The sequence below is a fragment of the Hemibagrus wyckioides genome, linkage group LG08, assembly GCF_019097595.1.
Source record: "Hemibagrus wyckioides isolate EC202008001 linkage group LG08, SWU_Hwy_1.0, whole genome shotgun sequence".
Taxonomy (NCBI): Eukaryota; Metazoa; Chordata; class Actinopteri; order Siluriformes; family Bagridae; genus Hemibagrus; species Hemibagrus wyckioides.
Window position 1 is genome coordinate 11,055,687 of NC_080717.1, and position 26,249 is coordinate 11,081,935.

General features: G+C 34.8%; 1 protein-coding gene across 3 annotated transcripts in view; it reads left to right on the plus strand.

Moving 5' to 3' along the window:
- Positions 1-200: 200 nt before the first annotated feature.
- Positions 201-26,249, plus strand: part of frmpd3 (FERM and PDZ domain containing 3) — a 115,659-nt gene continuing 89,610 nt past the window's right edge. For 2 of the 3 annotated variants that reach the window (XM_058398090.1, XM_058398088.1), the window contains exon 1: positions 202-603. The gene's annotated coding sequence lies outside the window, so the exon portion shown is untranslated. Of the gene's footprint in view, positions 604-26,249 lie in introns of all 3 variants that reach the window. The other variant, XM_058398087.1, reaches the window with a different exon arrangement.

Consider the following 26,249-nt stretch of genomic DNA (forward strand, 5'->3'; position numbering starts at 1 on the left):
TTCTGCTCTTCATGACGCTAAGTCTCTCCACCAACCCTCCCTTTCACTTCACTTCTTCTCTGATTGATGCCGATGGAAGAAGCATTCCTTCTCCCTTTTCCTCCCTCCCTCCTGCTGTCCCTCCCTCCCTCCCTCCATCCACCCCTCGCTACCTCCCTCTACCCCCCCTCCCCTTGCGCTTTCTCTCTCTCCGTCTCTGCATCGCAACCACACTCGCTGGGTCTTCCTGAAGAACGGAGGGAAACATATGCAGGCACCGGAAAAAGGGGGAAAGGGAAAAGAGAGAGGAGGAAAAAGAGGGAAAGTTGAATCCAGCGGATGAGCACAGGTGCATACTGGCAAGCTCCAGACAGAGATGTTGGAGGTCCTACCTGTAAGCCGTAGCGTCCACTGAGGCGAGCTGGAATGACTTGGGTGAACAGAAGCGCACTGGAAACCCACTGTGGACTGCTCACTAGGAGCCGTCTGTGATCCCCCCCCCATACACACACACACACACACACACACACATACCTGTCTTGCTGCTAAACCGTTAACTGGCTTCCCAAAGAGCATGATTGCCTTGGCTCTCACTGGCTGATGGATACAGGATCACAGAAAAAGGTAAGACTTCACTGTTGCCTGCTGGTTGAGTTGCTTTAACCTCTTAGATGCTAAAAAAAAGTGCCTTGTCTTTTTAAATTCATAGATTTCATTCATATAATGCTACCAGTGTGTTGCAGTAGTGATGTGACAAGTTAAATATAATTATAGATTTAAATATGTTTTGCAAAGTATATTTTGACACACTTGGACAGGTATTTGTTATGCATTCTGTGAGGATGCTCAGACAGGCAGGAGATCAGTGAGCATATTGCAGAGACAGAACTCATACTTGCTCTTAGTCAAATTAATGATTATGGCTACCAGCATAGCTTGGTAGTAAACTACACATGCGAAACTACACAATTACCTTTTCTGTCTCTGTGCAGGGATTTAGTCTTTGTGTTGTCCTTCCTGTCATTAATGTGACTTGAATTGGAAATGAATAAAGAGTTCCAGAGAAGGTTGGGGGATTTAAAGTTGGAAGCAAATAGAAATGCAGCTCACATCTACAGGTTTATTAGAGAGGAAAATAAAAATATTGGAGACTGACACTGGCAGTCTACAATGTTCCAGCATTCCTGAAGCCTGAGCTAAATCGTAAAGAGAAATTCTGTTATGGACCTCATACCCACATACAGTAAATCCACTACCACAATAATACCCTTTTATTGGAACTCATTGCAGTGTTGTGTAGCTGTGTAGCCAATACCAATCTGTAACAGCTGACTCACATATTGTGTTAGTTTAGTAGTCACATAAGTTTATTATCAAGTTTGAAACATGCCTAAACAAAAGTACTAATTTCGGTTAATAAATCTGTCTACTTACTGATTTCATCCTATCCCCTGCCTTACTTTTGTATACTTTTGTATACTAAATTACCTTCGTATAACCCTTGATGCTCATTTCACATTTAACTCTGCATATTAGATGTTAAGAAACACAGCCATAATAAGACATGTAAACACAACATGATGCTGAGAAACTAATGCATATTTTAATAACGTCTTCATTTTTCTATTGCAAGATTTTGCTAGCTGAATGACTTCTTGTATCTTTAAGTAAATTTTAGCAAAAATGCCAACTTTATTAACTGCACATTACCTCGGTATTATTTCATCTGCATTGTTTTCATATTGCTGAATACTGTTACTTTTAAAGACGGAAGAGCTCCAGCATATCGTACACCAGCTGATCTTTCTGATCTTTTAAGGCACTGTAATCCATTCTGAGCACTTAATTGGTGTTTGTTAATCCATATTTTTTTTGCCATTTTTCTCATATTAAATATATTTTCCAGGGCTTTTATTATTATTATTATTATTATTATTATTATTATTATTATTATTATTATTATTATTATTATTATTATTATATCAACAGGTTTTTTCAATTTTCCATGTGAATAATAAATTTGGTTACTTGTTAGATGGCAAGCATTCAATTATTTATTTATTTATTTATTTATTTATTTATTTATTTATTTATTTATTTATTTAAATGAATTGGCTTACTGTATTAATGTAGTCAGTCCAAAATTAGCTTAATAATACATAACAATTACAAATAATAACCTAAATATACTCCATAAATAATTCCCTAATATACTCCATAAGTCAGAATAAATTCTCATGTTTTATGATGTTATCATATTCATTTTTATCATGGTAACAAATGGGAGGTTTTTTGTTGGCTACTGCTGGTTGAAATTATGGGAATCCAGTTCTACTTGCATATGTATTATTGATTAAAGTACAAAGAAAGATTCTCCATTCTGCAATCTCAACCAATGCAAGTTATCCACATAATACTCCAAAGAGGATGTCTATGGTAGCAAAAGTCAGCACCACAGTGCTTTTCTGGAGACTGAAATTGTGCAGATGTGTTTATTCAGAGGTGAATGTGCCTTTTTGAGAGCTTAGCTGTCCACCCTTGTTGGCTAGAACATACATCACTTCTGTATAAAGCAGGGCCCATCCATTTTACCTACTTTGAAGGGGGCATGTGGTTGCTGAAGCCCTCGGTGGTGCCCTCAGTAGGAAATCCATTACTGGGATGAACACACCTAAGGGTTTTTGGATAGTTGTCAATCCTTTAACCTGGCCAGGCTACTGTACATGAGAAGACATAGTGTGGTTGGCTGTCGATCGTGAAGCTGTTCCTGCTCATTCCAGGGATTTTGGCCTGAGAGAGATAGTTATCAGTCTGGACACATACAGCATGCTGATTGGGCACTGCATGACCTAAGGGAGGTCAAAAGCTAGACTAAAAATATCATCATGACTCCATCTTTTTAGCATGTTGTGCCAAAGGAGTCAGAGTAACATCAAGTGCGAAAACATTAGGATTGTTCAAGAAGCAAATGATTTCTGTGTCTTGGGTTAGATATTTGTAGACCTAAATTGGCTTAATAATAAATAACAACACAGCAATAATGATTTTTAAGTCGTGGCATTATTAATTAATGGTTTATAAATTATTGGTTAATAAACTCACATACAGTATGTCAAGATAATGTCTGTATTGGTATGAATACAGAGCTTCAATCACAGTAAGTATCTAATTAGTTATAAAGTTATAAAGTTATAAAGCCAACTAGCAGTGTATAATCATTTGGGTTCTTGTTATTAGGTGTGTAATTGCTGAAGCTATGTCACCCCCACTTTTATTACTGGTCTTTGGTAGTGTTATAGTAGAAACAGGATGCAGTGTAAGTGAGATGTCACTTAAAAGAAGAGTAATAATAAAGGAAAGTTTATCACAGGGCAAATAACAAGGACTCATATGCATACAGCTATAAATTGCTGGTTAGTTTTATAACTAACTACACCATATGTCCAAAGGTTGGTGGACACCTATACAAATTGTGAAGATACAAAGTAAGTTAAGATATAAAATACAAAACAAAGCAAAGAAAAGCAAAGCAAAGGGGAAGTTCAACAAGCACATACTTGAATACATGTTGAATACATATTCATACATGAATATGATGAGCACATACTTTTGGCTATATAGTGTAGCTCAGGGATGTCCAGTTTTATCCAGAAATGTGTGGTGTGGGTGCAGGTTTTCATTCCAACCAAGCAGAAGCTACATCTGATTCCACCTGTTTAATCAACTGATCTTGGCTTTGCGTAGACTCAGGTGTGGCCTCTGCTCGGTTGGAATGAAAACCTGCACCCACACCACACATTTCTGGATAAAACTGGACATCCCTGAGCTACACTATATGGCCAAAAGTATGTGCTCATCACATTAAAGAACACCTCAGCTAGCCACGGTGAAAAGGCAGTTAAGATTTATGATTTGACACTAAAAGCTAAAAGGTTACTAAATGCTCCTTGTAAATTCTTTTAGTTTTTTGTTGTACAAACATCACTAGTAAAAACTATCATTAATGAATAGTTTAAAGCTTCCATTATGGCTGACTGAGTTATCATTGTCACTGTCAGATTATCACTGACCCAGTGTTACCTACAGATGACAAGCAAAATAATATTTTTTCTACTAGATATTTACGTTTTTTTTTTGCATTTCTGTGGATAGAACTACCATTCTACCATTCCACCTCTACATCATCGAATTTAACTAATTATTAAACATATACTGTATATCCCAAAAGCAAGAACCTATGCGAAAATGTAAATGTGCTCTAATTACTGTTGATGACATTAATTGTAATTGTAATGGAAGGACAAAATGACATTCAAAATAATACAAAGGAAAGCAAATCCTAGAGAAAATAATGGACATTTTATGGTTTACATCTGAAAAATTAATCATAAGATATCTTTTCTGCAGACTGGCACGAAAACTTTCAGAGCATTTCTCTAGTAGGCTACAAAAGGACAGCCATATCAACAAGGCAGTTTTTACATAGCACAATGTCATTGTGCTTCTGTCGATTGTCTGGCAGATGCGCTGGAAGCAGTTGGCACAGGTAAAAAGCACTGCAGTGCCATATAAAATCCCATTTCCAAAACACACCCACACAAGATAAAACTTACTAATTACACTAATTATGGTGAAGGACATTTAAATGAGGTAAGCAAGTACATTATTTAATGCAAAGTACTTCAGTCTGGTCTTTAGCCACTGCCGTACTCTGTTCCATGCCACAACATATCTGCTGCTTACATACAGAAATGGTTTACCTAGCTAAGCATTTTAGGAGATTGTTGCATACTGTATTTCATGGTATTTTACCCACTTGGTAAAGGTGTTTGTTATCCTGGATAATGAGGATGTGACATATCGCATGGATCCTGTGCATAGTAAGCAAGATCCAGTGTACTGGCTTAGGTTGGTTTATGTTGGTCCTGGAGGTACAAGATTTTAACCTACTGTGTATGTGCATATAGACAGAAGAGCAACAGACATTGACTATATTTTTCAATTCTGCTGGGAACTGATTCATCATGCTATTGACTTTAAGACATTAGTGGTTGCATATGGGGTAACAGATTAATACGAGCAAGACATGATCATGTAAAGCCTAAACTTGTATTTTCTCACAACGCAAATGAAAATGATTGCACTTTCAATCGTTTTTGTACTAGAGTACTTGAACGCACAAAGCAATAGATCATCACTGACTATTGACAATTAGATATTTTAAAATGTCTGGCAAAATGTATGCGGTTGAATAAATGAATGTAATTTGTATAGATTTTGAAAGTTAATGAGCCTTAATAATGATTTTATATTAGCACAGAGAGAAAAAGCATTAGCAGCACACTATATGTTTGCATAATATGATGGAAAAACGAAGCTGTGATCATCATGAGGTGGCACCATCATCTTTCCAGTTTGAATTTATTTATCATCAAAGTGTTGTGATATTTAACTGCATTTTATAAAACTTTTATTTATTAAAAATATAAGTTCTTTTGAAACTCAAAACATAATCAAATAGAGCCAAAAAGAAATCCCCCGAAAAGTCACGTTTAAACCAGAATCCCTCATTTCCTTGACGTTTTTTTGTGTATCAAATGTTCCCACCTTCCTTAAGCCATTCACAGACCAAATCCCAATTCCTTATTCACCATGGGCCATGTTCAGCAGCTCAAGTCAAGTATTCCGTATTTCACATATCAATATCAAGTAGAAATATTTATGTAGGAAAAGTTACCCATATGCATAACTTGCTTAACATGTATAACTCCCTTGTGCTTAAGCATGTAGTTAGATCTATGGTCTTAATACTGACACTATGCATGCACGACTCCAGTGGTATTGCAAAAGGCATAAAAATAGTGTTTTAGAACCTACGTAATGCACAATGTACATTAAAAGGTGATTTGACATTCACTGCAAGTCTAGTAGTAAAATGTTTTATTTTTCTTGTACTGTAATGTCTGACAAAACCCACACTCAGCTCTCAACATTTTCAGTAAGTATTGGCATACTTTGTTTTATTTGGATGTGCTTAAATAGTTCACACTGCCAGTTAGAGATATACAGTTGGTTTACAAAGGTAACAGAATATCTTCATGTATTTGCCCGGTATTATATTTTAATAATAATACTAATAATATTTTTTTGAATACTCAAAAAAAATTATCCTAATCAATTAGGATGATTAGATAATGGACACCCAAATGGTCAGCTAATCGTAACTATCGGTAATTAAAATCTTGTTTGTTAAGTTGCCATGCTGATTTTAATCAGACGGAGCTGCAGTGCTGCAGCTTATGGTGGACTAATCAAACCCTCTGGCTTTCATCTTGTTATGAACCATCCACAACCTTGACCACATCACATTTCTCTCTTTTTTTTTGAGAGAGAGAGATTTCCATTTAGTTCCCATGGAAACGCTTGGTAACTCATACAGGATAGATGAAAAGACAGATATGGTGCTCCGAGATAAAGCCAACGACGAGAGTCCACCTACTCAGAACTGAAACACTAGAAGCTCTCACCATAGGCTAAGAGCAGTCACTCACGACACATGGCATGTTCCTTTCTCTTGTTTGATGCAGCTTAGCCACTTTCTCAGATTAATCCATACTTCCCTCAGTCTTTTCACTCTCCTCCAGATGCTTAACTCTTGTCAAGTGGCTTGTTTCCTCCTTGGAATTACTTATGTTATGGTATGAATACACCATGTATAAATTCTGGGTAAATATTTACACCTGCTTGTGTTAATTGATTTCCCATTTAAATGAAACACTTTTAATTAAAGAGTGATATTATGAACTCTATAGGCAATTTGAGGCTGTTTTTGTGCCTGTGCAAGAGCAGTTAGCTTATGTATTCTTAGCAATAATGGTAACACACTGTAATTCTTTACTGTATCTTAGTTGGTGCCATCAAGAGTACATCGTTTGTATGTTTTACCTGGGATGGTGCATGTGTTGTACCTTTAACTGGCTCTAAGAATAAAGCCATTAAATATGTGCATCAGTGGTCATTAAAGTCCATATGTGTGCCTTAATTTTTTTGCAAAGGTGAACGATGAATAAGTACAAAAGACGTACCCTTGACGGTTCCACATCAGTAACGAGGAGAAGCACATTTTGGTACATTTATTACAGAGTGTATGATGCCGATGGGATAGCTATTTTGGTAAGGTGACATTTTTTTCTGTCGCTACTTTCATGGTCTGATATGGCGTATATGCTGATATGGGTGGAATGACACTTCGGGGTTGTGACATTTAAATCGACTAGAGCAGGGGTATTTTTAAATCTAATTTTGTTCAAAATTATTCTTGCTTAAAACCACAATTTAACTTAAAGCATAAAAGTACATTTTTCAAGCATTTTGCACATTTACACTATTAATAACATCTCACATTGACATAACTTTGACATACTTGATTTTTTCCCCCTACTTTGGTCACCATACAACATCTACCAACCAGGGAGGGTGATGTCTAACACAGTGTATGCTCAGAGACGTGAAGTTAGCCAAATGCATCTTTTTAAACTCTGCTCCTGCTGCATTACAGGGCAGCGGAACACCATCTGAGAAAATCGCTATCTACTGTCTTCTGCCTATGTCATTTCACAGACACCCATAATTGGATGTGTTGCTGTGATTGATGGGGAAAGAGAGTATGCCCAATTTTGCTCTCTAGACTCCTGGCCATGGATGGCTGTGGCATTGTCAGAATTTAAACTCAATTTCCTGTGGATGAGGCAAATGCTAAAATACAAATAAAATATTTTAACATCTAACAGCTTTGAATGCAACAGTGTGCATTCAAAAAAAATGAAAACACTTTCTAAAGCAGGCTCATCAGATTAATTACCTAAATAAATATTAGAAATTAGCCATAAGCTACAATGTGCATGAGAAGAAAAAATGAATTTATTTCATTTAAATCAGCCAGCTAGCTGGCTACCTAAGTTGGGACTAAAGGCATAAAGGTCAACTAAAAGATCAGGAAAGATCATTTGTGCCCATGTACAAGTCAATCGGTGCAATAATCTGCATTATTGATTTCAACTGTTCATGCACAAATATGAAAAACAAATAAATACAAGACACAGCAGGATGAAAAAGATCATATACAGAAGGTGTGACCCTTACAGAGCTAATGTGCACTGTGTCTATGCAATGTATGACTAAAAAGCATAACATGAAATGCTTTGAGCTAAAATTCTTATGTCTACAATCTTCCTGCCTTGGTAGAGGTGACTTTCCAGATTGAAGTGAATTCTGAATCATTAACACCTTGAAGTAGAACAAAAAAAAAGGAATTATATTAATCAGTAAGTAAGCACAAGCAATGTGTATTTATGCTTTATGAGGGATTATGAGGAATGAAGTAGTTATGGCAGGGTGGTAATGTGAGTTCACTGTTTAATACATTTATTTCAATTTTACTTGAATTTCACGTGATTTGTTAGAGAATGTTTATTTTAATATTTATCAGTGCATATGAAGTTACATAAGATTAGTATTGCAATAGAATTTGTAAGAATCACAGTTAAGTACTGTTGACTGTAAAAAATGTAATATGTTCAATTCAATTCAATTTATTTGTATAGTGCTTTTGCAATGGACTTTGTCTCAAAGCAGCTTTACAGAGGTATAGAAACATAGAAAAAAAATGATAAAGTTAAGTTACTATTTATCCCGAACATGTATCCCTAATGAGGAAGCCTGAGGTGATGGTGGCAAGGGAAAACTCCCTGAGATAATATGAGGAAAGAAACCTTGAGACCCATCAGACTCATATGGGAACCCATACTCATTTGGATGACATTGGAGAGTAAATAATGTAACTGTTGATAATGTCCTTATTTTGTTGGTTAGCTATTAGAAAAAAAATAGTATTACGTATAGTTTACATAAATAAGTTTATCAAAATGTGACTTCATTGCTAAAGCTAAATTTAATGCAAACAAGGTTCTAATCACCAGAATTATGGAACTTGAGCATGATCAATTCACATACTATTACCTATGTGGTAATGTAGTTGTTGCAGATTGCCAGCAACCTGGGGTTGATCCTCAGTTCAGGCCAGAGTTTGATTTCATTTCAGAGCTTGAAATAAAATCAAGATCAGGTCGTGTGGAATTCAATCATATGTAATTATGTTTATGCTGATTTATGTTATATGAATATAAAATCTATTGGAATCACTAGCCTTATTTAAGATTATTATAATGTTATAGTTTTTAATATTATATTTTAAATTAAAACAAATGAATAAATATAATCAGTTGATTTAAAATAGATTTGTAGTAGATTTAAAAGTGTTTATAGCAGTAAAACAGGCATCAAGCCTGACAGTTTGTTTTATGATAATTTATGTCCCTGACACGACGATATATTATCATACAGTACAGTACATCCCACTGCTGTATCTGAGCTTTCAGGTATATATATATCCAGATACAAGTATTATATTTCATTTACATCACCAGCAATATGAAGAAATGTATGATCTGTACTACAATAGAAATTTAATTGTTTGAACCTAAAGTGAGTTAAGGCTTGTAAGTTTCAGCTGCAATTGAAGGAATCCTGAATGTTTGTGGCGCTGCAGTGGCCTCATCATACTTCCAACACCCTTACGATTCTTGCCTTCTGCTAATGCATGATCAGTGTTGATGTATGTGTGAGAAATATATATGCCATATGCTAATATAGCATCTTTATTTCTGATATTGATTGATGATATATGATCACATTTGTGATAATACCACTCAAATATCAACATCAGTATAAAATCTATGTCCTTGAAGACAAAAAATGTTTATTTATTTTAAAATATATTTATTTAATATTTTGTAAAATGTTTTTTTTTCTTTCAATCCTGTCTTTCTGTGAAATTTGAAATCTAGGCCTATGTATGAATATGCACTTTATTTCACACTGGAGGTTTTAAAGAGAATAAGAGAAGCTGAATTGATTAGATATTCCTGAAGCACATCTAATCACAGCTTTTTATGTATTTTTTTCAACTCAACCAAATCTTGTACAAATGTGCCACTGTGTGCCATGTTACCAGTCACAAAAAGATATAGAGTATATAGACATATTAGTATAGATATATTTTATGTAGGGGTGATGGTCTCACAAATACACAGGGAATTTTATTTTAGAGATGATTCATTTATCTGAAAGCCAAAAGAATTTCTCTCATAATGAATTTGACATGAGGAAAAGTTGATCATCTACACCCAGTGATGTAGTACAAAAAGAAATCTATGATTAATAGTTAGACTAGAACTTCACAGCTGTGATAATTATTAGTTAAAGATGGGTAAAAGAGATAATATGATAAATTTGTTACGCCCCAAACCTATTCATTATTACAATAGCAGTTCTCAGTATGATACGTGGTCTCCCTTTATTCTTTGTGGTTTGCTGCCATTCACCAGGGATTGTGTGATAGAAACGGCGCTGAAGCACTCAAACTCACACTCAGACTCGCTTGAGGGGAACTTGAGGATCTAATAATAAAGGTTTCTTTTAGAGTAAGCTTTTGCCAGGACCTAAGGACCTGGCTGCCAACATCACAGTTCAAAAGACACAAGTCAGTGTCAAGAGCTCACTCAAGTCCAGTTAGGTGGTTACTTACTAATGTGGAAATGGTGCTATACAAATGCCAAAATGCATTGCATCTCTACTCATGAGGAAGTGCAAAAATAAGGAGAGCCATAAATCCAAATAAACCATTAAGTGTAGCACCTCAGTCTCCTCTCACACTATGAATGTTCAGAGTGAAGCTCCTGAGGCACAGTGACTCACCTCGGCACATTTTCATGCACAGTTGGTGTGTTTGTATGGATTATCATCCTGGAGGCAAATTAATAATCTAAACACACACTGCCTTGATTAATTTAAAGCATTGTTAAGCACTAATCATGCATAAATATGCATGTGAGGCCATATGTAATGTATGCTGCATAACAGACAGGGTTCAAAATGAACCATTAGTTCCAATGTCATCTGGTTCTATTCCCAAAACAACAACAGAGCAAAATAAAGACCACCATAAAAGAAAAGAGGAAGAGGTGGCTAAGTGGCTTGAGCTACTCAATGTCAATCTATTCTTAACACACTAAAATCCAACTTCTAAATCTTTAATTGCCACAAAGTAAAAAGGAAAAGATGTGGCAAAACATCTAGACCTATCTGATTAAAATTTTAGTAGAATTTAATGGATATCTTCCTTTACATCCTGATCCTGAGTAGCAGCTCTTACATTTATACTCAATCCTTTTCTTAGTATTTGAGATTGTTGATGCCACAAAAATCTGAGGCAAAATATTACACACTGCATTGCATGATATACTGTATATACTACAGTCTAAATACGTTAACAGGAGCGATTTTGTTAGACTTTATTTCACAAGAAAAGCTGCTCAGATTCATAATGTTTTATACAGGATAGCTTGTGCAAATCATGTTTAATCTGGAGCGTATTTAGTGACTCAAACTAACGCAGACTCAAACACATGGCATGAATCTACGTCTGATTCATGATCCGTTGTCATGACACATTGTCATGCAATATTATATCATGCATGTAATTTTTACTGAACTGTTCTGTCATCCTATTACATATGATGGCTGGTGGTGAAGCTTAATGGGTGGCATGCAATAATAAAATGATTAGAATTGAGTGTTACAGCAGGAGGTCTAATCAGGCGAGAGTATAATGTAAGGCAAATTATTAGACATATACAAAAATATCAAGGCCATAGATTCATGCTTCATACATGCTAGTAATTAAATCAAGTTTTAAAGTTGTGCATTGCTCATGCAGTGTCTTCTTTGGATCACAAGAATGGACATTTATCCTTTGGTGTAATTTATATTCTAGGCAATGTATGTTTAGTCTATTTACTTCTAATCTCGTCTCCAAAGACATTTTGAAAAGTATTAAGTATTAAGATAATCGAGTATTAAGTATTTCACCTTCATATATATTTCACCTTGTTCATGTTCCTTATACTCACTAGCCCACAGTTCAATTGCCTTTTCAGTTGCTTCTGATGATATTACAGATGTGGCAGCAAAGCGGCTTTTTCTAAAGCAGCACAAATGGAGACCACATCTAAGGAATATTGAATGATGCATGAATCTACAGTTTGGGCAATCTACTGCATACCGTGTGTATTTTCGTGCTATAGTGGTACTGCAATTCATAGTGGTTCAACACAATTCCAAGATATTCAGCATTAATGCATTTGATATCAGTGAATAAGCTTATGTAGGTGCCAAAAAGTAAACATATGCTTTGAAAAAGAGGAAGAGCTTAAATGCTATAATTATTGACAATATTGCTGCTGTTTTTGTTGTTTTCGTTAACTGTAAGCACTTTTTACACACATACATAACAGTAATTACATAAATGATTATATGAAATAATATTATGCACTTATGCATATTTTAAAGCACTGGTTACGCTTACATGTTCATGAGGCTGCTGTATCATCTACTCATTCTCATGAAAAAATCTGCAGGAATAATAACAACAAGGATGATGCATTTAATATGAAGGAAAATGTGGAATAGTTTGCAATAAGCAAAAACAATATGCAAAGACATCAGTTACCAAAAAGTTTTAATTTTATTAACAAAGTATAAAAAAAAACAGAAAGTAGTAGGACACATTTAGTAGCAGATAGTAGAGAGAAAGATCTGAGTGCACTACACTATATAAAATTTGATATTTCTTGTTACTTCATTAAAGGCAGCAAAGCTTTGGCCAGTTCCACTTCGGAGCCAGCGGGCACCATGTCCTCAGATCCCTTCATTTAGCTAAGTACAGCAATTAGGCTAATAACATATGCTTTATACTTGCAGGTCACAATAATACATTTTGGCCATATGAGATACAGCATCAGATCACTAACATAAGCAAATGTAATTATCTGCATGCTCAATATTACAAAAGCACTTGAACCTGGGACGTGCCTTGTTTCATCATTTATCCAATATAACTGATTCAAACAGGATTATAGAAATGGTACTATTGATTATTCATACATGATCTATAACTAATATTAATGCTGTATATCTCAGCAGAATTTAATGCATTTCTCCCTTTACCCCCTCAGTCTAAGTTGAAATCTACAGACCTCCTTTCTCTTTGCTTAGTATTTCAGTTTGTTGATGCGAGGAAAAAACTTTTTATTATTATTATTATTATTATTATTATTATTATTATTATTATTATTATTATTATTATTATTTGGCTAAACAGTATATTTTATTTAAAAAAAATATTTTGTAACTATATGCTGCTAAGCATTAATAGTAACCTCCACCAATTCAAATCATACGGCCTGGTATTTATAGTATTTCTTGCATTTACAAATAAATAAAGTTGTAAAAAGGACAAATTGAGTTGGACAATATTTAATGAATTTGAAGACCATGGAAAGGTATAATTAGGACAATTAGATAAAAATTGCATTAGTATTCCATAACCATTTAAAAGAAAACAATTTGTGGCAGTCTTGCTATCATGCACTGCAGTGTTTCTATAAAACCACTGATGAAATAACAAAATCACAAATTAAATGGCCATCTATCAGCCTGAAAGTGACATTACCTGTCTTATCCTCTGTCATTTGGAGACGGGCATGAAAAATGTATCTACTCAGAAAAGCATCACATAACACTGCATTACATACACACCTTGATTTATGGGAGTTCTGCTTTGCCCCGTCTGTTCGTGTGCATGACTGTATATTCCCTGTGTTATCACAGCCGTCTCAACTCTGTCTTGCATTACCAATGATCTCCGTTGTGACTTTACTCCTATGGTGTCGTTTGTATAATTCAGTATTAAGTGTTTCCATGTGTAAATCGTGCTTGCTGCATACCACCATCTGTCACTGCCTTTTTCCCAGAGCCTTTCACTGACTTGCTTTCTCCATTTATTCTTCAAGCGCTCCTTGTACAACAGCCATATTTGAGATTTCAGCAGCAGGGCCAGAGATGCAGAGTGTGGCCTTACTCAGTAGGCAGGCTTTTTGTGAATCACACGAAAAGCTGTTCTGAATTCAGCTGTCTTATTTGAATCACTTGGTCTACAGAATGGGATTAGCATTGTTCAAATCTCATTTCGCGTATCGGTAGCTGCTGCTATCCAAACATTCTTACATGTGCTTATGAGATACAGTACAGTGTCTAATATTATCACAGCCATGCCTGATGCTTCTCTTTAACTTATTTAATATCTTCTCCATTCAGGTGTAGAAGTTCAGGCTCACAGACAGAAAATGTCACCACTGAGGCATATACACTACCCCTGAATACAGTGTGCATTATTTATCTTCATTTAAAATATACAATGAAATAGTGTCAAACCTTAAAAAAAGTCTTAAGTCTTCAGACCATATTAGATTCTCTTTAGTCTGTGTTTTTAAGTATGAGTTTATTTACACTCGCCAGCCACTTTATTAGGAACACTGTACTAATGCAGGGTACAGTGTACAATGACCCCACTTTGGTCTCAGAACATCATTCTACACAAGCAGTTGAAAACTTGATGAAAAGTGGAAAATGCTGGCAATTTTTCAGCAGCACAATCATTCTGCAAATCTCATGTTCATCCACATCTCAGTGGTGTTCAGCTGGTTTTAAATGTGATGACTGGAGAGACCAGGACAATGAAATGGAAATTGGCCATAAAAGATTAGCAATAATAGTCCAATAGTCTACAGCATTCAAATGATGCTTGAGTCATATTATTGAGCCAAATGTGTTTCAAGAAAACCCATTACACCACCACCAACCTGAACTGTTGACACAAGGCATGATCCATGGATTCATAGTGTTGGTGGCAAATTCATTATCTTCAATTTGATTGTTTTAGTGAACCTGTGCCCACTGGAGATCAGATCCCTATTTATTCCTATTTATAGTCAGCTCGAACCAGTCTGGCTATTCTCCTCTGATATCTTTAATAAGACATTTCCAACCGCAGAGCTGCCACTCACTTTTTTTTTTTTTTAGTTTTTTTTTAGTGATTTTAAGCATGTTACTGAGGAACCAGAGGGATGTATATTTGCACATTACACAGCAATCCTGTTAATGCTATTAGTTACTGTGTAATGCACAAAATGATCATCTCCTTTAAATATAGACCTAATTATAAAATTAGAAAAAAATCCAAAAGTAATCAGGCTAGATTTACACTTGGGTAATGCAATCTATCACATTAGCAAAGCATTTACATTTTTTCAGTTATGCAATATGCATTCAGTCCCTCATTACATTTACAAGAAATGTTAATGAAACTGCCAAAGGGCCACTTTTTAAACTTATGTAGATATTAATATGTTAATTGGTTGGCTTAATTAATACACCTCATGCTCCCAAACGTACAGGAGAATGATACATATTAAGTAGTCATTATCATTATTAATACAAAAGGTTTCACACATTGCAGGATATATCTGCCATTTTTAAGCTATTTGTAACCAGATGATTATTAATAGGCTTTTGACTGATCAAAAGGGGACTGTGGGATATCCATGTCACGAGTATTTCGCTCCACAATTTGGAAAAGACTGTTTTCTTTCATTATCTGGCCATCTTACCACTCAGAGTTATGCTCTTTCTACAAAAACTGGAAATATGGATTTTATGCTTTTAAACTACCATTAATTAATAAACACACAGTCCTCCTATCTATAAATTATTACCTTTATATAAATAGAGCATGGAGAGATGTGCTTTCTGGTTTCAGCAATATCCTAAAATACCTGATATGAAAACAGTTAAATAAATTATTTTAAAAACCAAGTTATTTTTATAAAATACAAATACATATTCAGATTTGCCGTGTCCATGTTTGTAGAACTGCAAAGCTGAATAGTTTTCTTTAACCTTTTCCTAAGAATGCATTGCAACTCCAAGCCTGTTAGTGTCAGTAATCCTCTTGAGTGGAGCCGTTGTTTTAAATGCCATTAAAACTTTAAGCTCCAGCTATTGCAGCCGTAAATTAGAACTTTAGAGCATGAGTTATATAATAATGTACAAAGAGATGACATTAGTTGGGAAATTGTTTGTACGGCTATTTAAGTAGCAAAGAACTTTTATTACCCATGTCTGAAAGCTTTTAAAGTAGCATGTCTTGATAAAGTGGTTGCAAATGCCAGTGAATCATTTGGTGAACATTATACATTGTTGTTTGTGCTAATGATTTTTTTTTTTATCCTTGCTTCACCCAGCTTGCAACAAGAGTCCACATATATTCACCACCATTTGCTTATTTCAAACAAAATGCTGTATTTAATATTTTCAGTTCCAACATCATTCTTGTATGCATATCTTGTTATGTGGACATTTTCCTAAGTCATGGTCTATACCAGTGCTCCAGTGCTCCTCATCATGGCACCTGTTAGTGGGTGGGATATATTAGGCAGCAAGTGAACATTTTGTCCTCAAAGTTGATGTGTTAGAAGCAGGAAAAATGGGCAAGTGTAAGGATTTGAGTGAGTTTGACAAGGGCCAAATTGTGATGGCTAGAAGACTGGATCAGAGCATCTCCAAAACTGCAGCTCTTGTGGGTGTTCCTGGTCTGCAGTGGTCAGTATCTAGCAAAAGTGGTCCAAGGAAGGAACAGTGGTGAACAGGCAACAGTGTTATGGGTGGCCAAGGCTCACTGATGCACGTGATGAGCGATGGCTGGCCCGTGTGAGCTAACAGATGAGCTACTGTTGCTCAAATTACTGAAAAAGTTAATACTGGTTCTGATAGAAAGGTGTCAGAATACACAGTACATCACAGTTTGTTGTGTATGGGGACTGCATAGTCGCAGACCAGTCACGGTGCCCATGCTGACCCCTGTGCACTGGTCAAAAGCGCTAACAATGGGCACGTGAGCATCAGAACTGGACCACGGAGCAATGGAAGAAGGTGGTCTGGTCTAATGAATCATGTTTTCTTTTACATCATGTGGATGGCCGGGTGCATGTGTGTCGCTTACCTGGGGAACACATGGCACCAGGATGCACTATGGGAAAAAGGCAAACCAGCAGAGGCAGTGTCATGTTTTGGGCAATGTTCTACTGGGAATCCTTGGTTTCTGCTACCCATGTGGATGTTACTTTGATATGTACCACCTACCTCAGCATTGTTGTAGACCATGTACACCCTTTCACGCTTCTTTCAGCAGGATAAATATATATATATATATATATATATATATATATATATATATATATATATATATATATATATGTATGTATGTATATACACTACTCACAAAAAGTTAAGGATATTTGGCTTTTGGGTGAAATTTATGGAAAATGTAAAAAGTTCACGCTACAGTGATATTATATAATGAAAGTAGGGCATTTAAGTAGAAGCATGCAATGGTGATTTCCTCATCTCAAACAAGTTATTGAAACAAAAGCCAACAACAGTGGTGGGTATACTACAACAAAAAATGTCAATGTCTCAATAATTTGTCATGTGCCCTTGACCATCAATTACAGCTAGAGAACGACATCTCATGCTGTTCACGAGTCCACTTATTGTCTGCTGAGGCATGGCATTCCACTCTTCTTGAAGGGCAGCCCTCAGGTCATTGAGGTTCTGGGGTGCAGGGTTACGAGCCTCTACGCGGCGACTCAGCTGATCCCATAGGTTTTCTATTGGATTCAGGTCTGGAGAAAGTGCAGGCCACTCCAATGGCGAGGTACTGTTGATCAATTGTTAGGTGTGGTCTTAGTCTCATGATGTCAAAATGTGAACAGCATGATGAAGAGGACTGTTTAAAAACCAATTCTAATTGAACCAGAAAATTTATTGGTCGATTCATGGATCAAACACCAGTTGTGAATTTTGCCATTAAGCACCTTGTTAGAGAACAGCAAGTTATGCAAAAAGTACTGAAACACTGAACAGTTGGACATGTGCATTCAAAAGTGTAGAGAAGGTCAAATTAAGTTCACCTCTAAAGGTTATAGTGCATTTTAGGTGCATCCTGAAATTTCACCCAAAAGCCAAATATCCTTAACTTTTTGTGAGTAGTGTATATTGCCCATAAGATACTGACATATTGTATAATACAGCCCTCAGACTATTGAATGTATGCTTGCGTGTAAACGGAATTCTCATAGAAATAATACAATAAAACCCATAGATTATGCTGTCAGACATGAACCTTGGCAAGCAATATGACTGGATACAATATGTTTTAGCCCGGTAGCTATTAGACCAACATAGCACATTTTATGGGGAAAATAAATAAATAAGACACTGTCAGAACTTTAAACCTTAGATAATTCTGACCTGCAGCTCTTCTGGTATTTTAGAGAATAATGAGTCATAGCCTGTATGAAGTCCTCATCTACTTAAACGAGCTAATGGCACTTTAAAATTGTACTGGCCGTGCCATGCACAAATACCTGTGGGTCACATACGTTGCAAAGCATCACACACTTTTCACTTATGATTAAAACGAGTAATTTGTGGCTCTGAAATAGCAGGCCTTGAGAACAATATACAGTGGAGGCCATTAGGAGTTGGAGTAGTCACAGATGGAAAAGGTCATTTTTAATGAAACACAAAATGGGAAACAGAAGACAAAATGGTAAATCTTTAACATTTAAAATGCTAAGTGAAAAAAGTACTATTAATCCTTCAAAATTATGACAGAAGGCTAAAAGTCGACACAGAGTAGAAACATAATTTGTGCTTTTAGAGTTTTTGTTGTTGTTGTTCTTTTTAACATAATATTATTTTAAATATAAAATATAAATATGCATTTCAATAGCAAGGAAGTGACATTATTGCTTTAAAGCTATGAGAAACCATGAGCCAGATTTTTACCATGAGTTTTTTTCTGAAAAGAAAGTTTTTGTTGTAGGACTACACAGAACCTTCATTTCACCTGATGGACAGATCAAGGTCTTTCTGTAGACTTTTTAGACATCCAAAATTTGGTGAAAGACTGTTGGTTAGCAGTACACAAGGAATTTTTTAAAAACTACATTTACTGTTCAAGATACATGCAATATTAAAGTCCAACCACTACCCCAAATACAGTGTACATCTCTGTGACCTTCTTTGCTAATTGGGAGAAAGGTATTGGCATTTTTTAATCATTTGCCACTTTCGCCCATCTTGGAGTATAATATGATTTAAGCTTGTCAGTATTATCATTTCATATCAAAAGCATTTATTTAATCTGCCCACTTTGACCATGTGAAACAAATTCAGCTCAAGTGCCATTCATGCACTTCATTCCTGATTATACAGTATGAAAGTAGTTTTTGGGGGAATTGTTTAACTGGGTAACAGACAACTGGCTAATATTCAGCAACTAAAAAACGCTCCTGCTTGTATAAAGATGTAAAATGTGGAATATTATAAACATTTTTTTACAGTAATTCTAAATGTGCTGATGTCTTCAGTAAACTAGCAAATAAGCTAAATAAATATCACTGAGATACAGTTAGGGCTGGATGTCTGGGTTTTCTGAGAAATCAGCTATTTATCTGTGTTAGAAACATTTTTACATGTGAAGCTCATTAGTATTTTTAATGAACATGCGTTATGTGCAAACTGGACACAAGCCCTCTTGCTTTACCATATCATAAACTAACGGAGTAGTTATCTTTTATCAAACAAGTTTTTATTTGTCACAGATACATGATTAGGATATCAATAACTGGGTTTTAATTTGCAAAATGATTTTTCTCAGTGATTTATTTCACACTAGCCAAAGCTTACAGCCAAGACTTTGTTCAGCAATGTGTTGAGTTAGCTAGCTACTGAAGGGTGACAAATTAAAGAAAACTTCAGCAGTTCAATTTTTGCTGCATGGTTTGCGTCCAAATGTTCCCTTAGAGGGAGGCATCACTGCAAATCATAGTCTTCTGACTGACCTCCTTTATCCTATAATAAAACATTTATTTCCTAATGTCCCCATTCAAAATGCATGACAGCTCACTGAATAGTTTGATGTGTTTGATAATAATGTCAATCATATATATGATATGGCCTTCATGATAACCAGATCTCATTTCAATTAGACCAATGCATTAGATAGTGCACCATCATCAAAAACCAAATAAGGGAATATCTTTTGGAAGAATATTGTTCATCTTTTTAATTCAGAAATCTCATAAATCTCTTGGCATATCCAAGGCCTGTCTCATGGTGATCCAATACCTAACTAAGACCTTAATATAACTAATGCTAAATTAGTCGGCTACCCAAATGTACCATTTTGAAAGCATAATGCTGTTTACTATTTAGAGATTCTTCAGATGTTCAAAAACATGCTGAGGTTATCATAGGTTATCTATTAGTTATTGTAGGCAAATCTAGCAAAATTACCGCAGCATGAAGCAGAAAGATGGTACATATTTTGTTACATATAGCACAGAGATTATTACTAAACTAACATAAGGAATGCTTAGTTATAATCAATGTAAAAAGCTAACTCAGTTTTGCCTGAAACTTAGAAATTTTACGATATAAGAATTAATTCATGCATTCACTGAAAATGTTAAGAGTGAGAGCGAAGTAGGTGATGAGAAGAAGGAGCCAAGCTTATGGATGCAGAATAACCTTTTACAAAAATTCCTTTTTGGTTTCAGTCTAATAAAATACATTTTTCAGAAGTTCATATTAATGGCAATTAGTGGTGTGTCTCTCTCTCTGTCTTTTTTAATACACTCTCTGGACTCAAGCTTCATTGTGGCTACAAAGGTGTACACCTCACATTTCACTTTGCAAAGTAATTGCATTTAATAACTTGCTTAGATAATGACTGAGCCATAATAATTTATGATAGCTAATGGAGTCATTTGGGAGGATGTAATGAAAAGGTTTACTCAGTCTGGGTTACACTGGATGAGAATCCACAAAACTCAGTGCCCAATTTGTTGAGTTCAGTGCCAAAAAATGGCATTCATTAAGATCAAGCTGTGAAGCACAAACTGTTTAAGAAGTAATTAACCAGTAATTAACATATTATTAAGCGCACACCTTTAACAGACAACTAGGACAACTTTATAAGTGCTTTGGTAAAAAAGCAACATTTTTCCCCTTTCACAGAAATTATGTCTCCGGTCAGCATGATTTAAGTATCAATTAAATTTTTTGGACATTGGTAGATGCCTTAGGCATATCATTTTTCAATTCTTAAAGAAAATTGGTAATGGAAGCAGTATGCCTTTGATTTATTCATTCTAGCAAGGCTTTATTTTGTGTGCCAATTTTAATTGCTGTTTTCAGAAGAACAACTTTATTGATGGTCTGTACTATAGATTGAGATGCCATCGGTCATTTTAAAGTTAATTTAGGTCTAAAAGTACTGGGGCATTTAATAATCCATAAGGAATGTACAAATTTTGTATAAGTAAGTTCAATCGATAAATAAAGAAAAAACAACCGGACAAACTTTTCATGAAAATTTTGTACAAATTCATGAGCTTGTGGTTGGATTTCATATAAATGTAGTCATAAAAAAGGTACAAATTACTTTGCCCCAAACGCTAACCATTTTTCTAAAAAGTATAGTCATGTGTAGTGTTATGAATTCGCGAGTGTGAGTGCTAGTCGTGCTTTTATCACATATACCGAGCTGGCAGATTTTTCATATTTTAGAAAATGGGTGTAAGCAGAGAGAGAAAGAGAGTGTGTAGGGTTTGATGTAAATATAATGGGCAATGTTAAAACGTTTTTATTGGCTAGATCTTTCTTTCATTAGGTACAGAATAACATAAGATGGACCATGCTGTTATACAAAGAATCCATGCTGGGGTTTTGTGATATGGCTCAACACAAAACAACGTGGTTTATTTGCATATAACAGCATGGTATGAAGTTTTTACATACTCCAACGCAGTTGCCCAACAATTATAAATTGTAATTTATTAATGAATGACACATCACACATTTTACAGTTACATTTAATGTTAAAACATTACACCACAAGACACGTCATTCCTCTTATCACTTACATCAGGACAGGTGTGTATACGTGCGTTCGTTGCATCCACATATGAGGCGAGATTGATAATTGTTTAGAGACTAAGATAAACTGAAGTGAAATTACCAGCCATTTGTGGAGAAGATTGAAGATGGTTTACTTTATAGCAGTTATTCTCTGTAAGCAGTGATTCTCTTATTAATAAGACCAAAAAAACCACAAACTGACGTCATCTGACGTTTTTCTCAGTGTGTTATTAGATTATGTAAGGCCTTTGCCATACAAGTCCCAGCAATCTTAAAAGGAATGGTTGTTGAAAGTTGTTCTATTAAGAGCTTCATATATTTAAACACCCAAATGCTTCTTTATATTAAACCATTTTGAAGTGTTCATTAAAAATAAGCCAGAGGGGTTCTTTGAATCCAAATTTGATGGGGTTTTTTTGTGTTTTTTTAGGATCATTTAGGAATTCTTTATCATTATTATTATTATTATTATTATTATTATTATTATTATTATTATTATTATTATTATTATTATTATTGTTATTATTATTTACAGATTTAGACAAGAAAATGCAACAAATTCAAACACAGTATATTTATTCCAACAAAACTAACATAGTGCTGTGAAACAATTGTTATATAGTATTGATAACAGTACAACTCAGATTTAAGTCTCTTTATCATTTCAGGTTTAATTATTTAGCAAATCTAGTAACTATTTCTAAGATAATTTATAATAATTAGTGATTTCAAAATTTTACAAAGTATTCACTGTAAAGGGTGAAGGGAGTACAGCAGAATCACAATCATTAAGTGTGAGAGAGTGCTTTGTTAAAAAAAAAAAAGATTAATTATTATCGAGTTGATTTAATGAGTTGAAGCCAAAATGTGGGTGCTGGTACTCAGGCAAGACAGAGACAAAAGGAAAGTTATTCATGAGTGTAAAGAGTCTGTATCTGAGGTTTACAGAAATATCTGCAAGCACTTGTATTCGCTTTATTATTTTTATACTCAAATGCAAAAAGCAGTGCTACATTCAGACTGACTTGTGTTGTGTCTGCATTTCCTTCTGAAAAACAAGCACACATAAGATTATACAAATGTAACATAATGAGCATTCTACTGCTTTATTCCCATGCCATTAACATAAAAGGTAACTTTGCAAGCTAACTCGCTTCATTAAAATGATTAATGATAATAGGATAGAGAGGTGGCAAGTGTGAGTAAGTATCACACAGAGCCACTGTCGACATGCACAATTTGGAGGAATTTAAGAGAACAAGTAAGAAGAGTTGTGAATGAGATTAGTTTTAAAAAGGGCAAATGCTCGCTTCCAATAATCTCTTAACTCTGTTGGCCTCAATTATTTGATCTAAATCAAATAGACTGCACACTTTTCTGGCCTGTGTTGAAATCCTGCGTTATTTCTCTGAATGAAAGTTTTAATGTGTTTTAATTAAAATCTCCCCTGCATTAATTACGTGCTTTCTCTCATAAACTAGTTATTTCCCTATGTGTAAAAGAAAAAAAAAGCCACCATGATTTAAAAGTTGCCTTATGCCTTTAAATATGTATTAGATAATGGTGAAGCCTGGAAATAAATTCAGGGGAAACTAGGAAATATGCTAAGCAAAATTAAAATGAAAACACATCTGTATAATTATATGTGCAAAACGCTCTAGCATTTGGAGTGAATGCCATGCTGTAGTAGTGATCATGACATTAATTTGTTTATAAATTATTTACACAAATACCAATCTTTGTCTGTATTAATAATGTATAATTAATAATAATTAATAATTATTATTACTGTTGTAGTTATTATTATTATTATTATTATTATCACAATTCCACTGAAACTTGTTTATAATTTGTCATAAAAAATAAGACCCTTCTTATTCTAATTCTGTATTAAAACTTCAGGCCTCCTCAATGTCCCTCAGCTCAGATGGCAGCTATGTGGTTTTGAAACAGATGGGAAAATGCATGATTCTGATTGGGTAATCCGGTTTCTCACCCTAGCAGCTGCCAGGCCATTAAATGTGATTAAACAAACCAAGAAATGTGTTCACTTGATGTTTGGGGTCACTTACATAATGCTTTAGGAATCATAATGATGACTTCTTGACCTTTTCTGAGCATCATTATAACACAATGCAGAACATGACATGTGTTCAGTATATGTGTATGTAACTGCACTGTTTATTTGTTACGCTAACTATCCTTATATCACAGTGAATCTGACTGGTTAAAAGATGTGCATCGTTAACCCACTTGTTCTAATGTATTATTGTTTCTAGAATAACAGCTCATACACACTGACTAATAATAAACAGATTTTTTTTTTCAAAAGTGTGTTTTTGTTTAATAAAGTAAAAGGATATAAGGAAATAAGTATAACGTTATCTAACATTTATAGGAGGAGTCTCAGTTGTGAGCAGTTAATGATTACCAAAATGGCCACGCTTTGCAGAGCTTTAGGACAAGTTTTTAGGACAAGGGAGTTGTGATTTTATCTGTAAAATAACAGGCTGTATTTTTTCAAGAGACAGAAAAGGGGAGGATGTATACTGAGGCAATAATGTAAGCAAGAACAGCAACTAACTTGTCTCTTACTTGGTCCACAACATTCATTCTAACTACAAATCATTAAAATAATAAAAGAGTCGTTTATTAAAAAACATAAACATCGAAATTGTTCACTATTTTTATATAACCACACATGGTTTATTCCAAACAAGAATAAGAATTTGAAACCACAAATCCCACCACAGCTATGCACACAATATTAGATCAGTTCAGAATTTTGGACATTTACAGACAAAAATCTGATATCTAGTAATTAGTTCCAAACATAGGAACCAAACCTTTTTACAGTCAAATAGTGAAGACACATTTAAAAAGAATTATATCAGGAGATATAATAGGCCACTGAGTTTGTGTGCAGTGAGAACCATTGTTATGTCATTTTGTGTTTAAAAAGCTGGTTTCAATTCGTTCTTTATTTTGAACAATTCCACATTTAAACAAATAAAATTCTGCCCTCGACTGAACCTTAATTCTGTGGTTTTTATGTTTGTTTTTTGTTTCCTAAATCTTTAGCAGTTTTCTGAAAAGTCAGACATGTTAAAGTGAAAATCAAAGCTAATTTGATTCTGCATACAGTAGAGTACGGGTAGGCATATAGAATTTCTAGTCACTCTGAAACCTTCATTAAACATTAGTTCATAATTTCTGCCAACTATAATCTAAATGGTTTCAAATGAGAGTAGATTGAAAGGGATGAAATACATCACTGTAATGGCTCTCATGTACTAGCCTTCAGACTGAGATCTTCAGAAGGAACAGGAAGAAATTGACCTTCTGCTTTGAATTTAATTAGATGTCACATTGCCTTAACATATTGGTGATTAGGGACAAATTGCAGGTCGGCAGAGCCAGACTCACTGGAACCCCGGGGCTGAACCTGCCTGTGTATCCACACGGCACATGTGAGAGAATTCAACCTCCTGAATTTCGATGGGAAATATATAGATTTGCTCACAGAAAGAGTTGCAAAACGATTATCTTATGAATCCCAACATCAGTACTAGCTCCTACACCTTTTATCAAGATAATTGTGCCTGAAACAACAATACTTTACCATGACCCAGGTAGCATCCTCATATATAGCCATCCTTTTTTCCCCTTCAAGCACCCTGCTTCTAAATCATCCTGCACAGCTGCTGAGAGGGATTGTGTGGTGGTGGAGGGGTGCTTTCAGCCGAGAGACCTTATTTGAATTTTCAGTGGTGACAAAGGGCTTGATAAATATTCCAGGATTTAGGAGCTGTCAATATGAATCTATGGTTGCCAACAGTTATATTAAGTGTCTGCATTTTCCCATGCAATATTTTTGCTTCCATATAAACTTTAGCAATTAAGAGAAATGTTGTGGTATTTCATATAACTGAAGTCATTTTGTTTATCTACTGAGTATGGAAGCCTTGAAATGCAAGTTTGTAAATGAAAATATGTTTTATGTCATTATTTCTACAGATTTTATCATATTATTTCAACTAAATAGCTCATTATTTCAAGATATGATATTGTTAATTTGATTTAAAATCAAATTATATAAATACAAACAGCATAGTATAATATATGAATATATTATTACAATATAATAATATTGATATTGATTCACTTGAAGGTATTCAGCTATTCTATTTCTGGTCAAAATGTCCACTCTGTGGGTATTTGTGATTTAATTGATGAAGTATAGGGTGTCATTATGTCAAAATATT